The following is a 1956-nucleotide window of genomic DNA, read 5'->3' as shown; positions in this document are numbered from 1 at the left end:
TGCAAGATTGTAAGCCAATTTCTACCCCTCTCCCTATTAACTTCAAATTATCCTCCAGTATGAGTTCTAGCAGTGAAGAAGAGATGATGGAGATGTCTCGAGTACCGTATGCATCAGCAGCGTGAAGTTTAATGTTCGCTATGATATGCACAAGACCAGACATTGCACAAGCAGTAGGAGTGGTTAGTCGATACATGGCGAATCCAGACAAAGAGCATTGGAATACAGTAAAGAGGATCCTAAGATACATCAAAGGGACCTCAAATATTGCATTATGTTACGGAGGATCAAATTTACTTATCAATGGGTATGTTGATTCTGACTATGCAGGGGATTTGGATAAAAGCAAATCTACTACAGGATATGTGTTTAAAGTTGCTGGTGGTGCTGTAAGCTGGGTTTCAAAATTGCAGTCAATTGTGGCTACATCCACAACTGAAGCAGAATATGTAGCAGCTACACAAGCCAGTAAAGAAACAATTTGGTGAAGATGCTATTGGAGGAGCTTGGGCACAATCAAGAGTATGTCTCTCTGTTTTGTGACAGTCAAAGCGCCTTGCATCTAGCAAGGAATCCATCATTTCATTCAAGGACTAAGCACATACGAGTTCAGTATCATTTCATTCGTGAAAAGGTGGAAGAAGGAACGATATATATGCAAAAGATCTATACCAAAGACAACATAGCAGATTTCATGACAAAGGCAATCAATGCTGATAAATTTACCTGGTGTCGATCCTCTTGTGGCCTGTCAGAAACGTAAGCAACATGAAATGTACAAGGTAGAAAGAATGGTGTGAAGATATGATTGTTCCAATCAAATCTTCAAGTGGGAGATTGTTAAAAATTGGCACACCAAATTACATCAATTGTCAACATTATGGGTGGCAATTTGGTGGCATTAATGGGGTGGCAAAATTGGTCAAATTTGGCCACCAAATTGTTGAAAATTTTGGATGGTAAAATTATGCAATTAGTCATTATAATTTAGGGTGTTTACAAATTAGTCCTTAAAGCTTCAACTATAAATACCCTAGCTCATTTAGTTCAAAACCATCCCAAAGCATTCTAGCTTTTCCAATACTAGAGAGAATTTAGAGAGTTTCTTGAGAGTTGTTTTCTCCTTTTTATCAAGAGAGAATATCATGTTTCTCCTTGGTAGATCGAGAGAGGTTGTAATTCCTATTTTCTCATAGTGAAATTCTTCTACCGTTTCTCGTGGTTTTTACCCTAAATTTTTAGGGGTTTTCCACGTAAATTTTGTGTCTCTTTTATCTTCATTTTTATTTTCTCAAATTATCAGTTGTAATTTTGCTCTATCCGATAGCCATCTTCCGCAACACTCTTCACACCGTTGTCATCCTCGAACCAAATTGAGATGATCTAACAACATTGTGCAAATTTATCATCTGACTATAAACTAGCAAATGTTACCTCATTTATAACAAGACCTAAAACAAAGTTATATTTGGGCAACTAAAGAAAGTCCGTTGTATTGTGTTATTGGTGTGACGGGGGTAGCGGTTGGAGTCGTGGTTGCAAACATAACTCACAACCTCTTAATTTTTATTTTTTTAAATGACAACACAAATAGTGACTAAAAGAGGATTAGAGTTAGATAAAAAAATAATTTTTTTAAGATAGTAAAAAATAGAAATTTTAAAGTTAATATTTTCGTTAACATATCACATTGTCAAACGAATGATAGTTAATGATGATTTAGTGACCAAAATAATATAGACTAATAACATAAGTGATCATATCATTATTATTTTAAAATGGTTGACCAAAATAAGACACACAAAAACTACAGTGACCACCCATGTAGTTTGTCTATTACGGTTGTGCCCTTGAGGAACAAAATAGTGGGATTCCTTCTGCAAAGTTGACTCAGAGTGGTGCACATTTGATCAGGAATAGAAACGGAATAAAACAAGATGGATCTCAATTCCATTT

The sequence above is a fragment of the Hibiscus syriacus genome, unplaced genomic scaffold (assembly GCF_006381635.1).
Source record: "Hibiscus syriacus cultivar Baekdansim isolate YM2019G1 unplaced genomic scaffold, ASM638163v2 tig00111769_pilon, whole genome shotgun sequence".
Taxonomy (NCBI): domain Eukaryota; kingdom Viridiplantae; phylum Streptophyta; class Magnoliopsida; order Malvales; family Malvaceae; genus Hibiscus; species Hibiscus syriacus.
Note: the sequence above shows the minus strand (reverse complement) of the source record.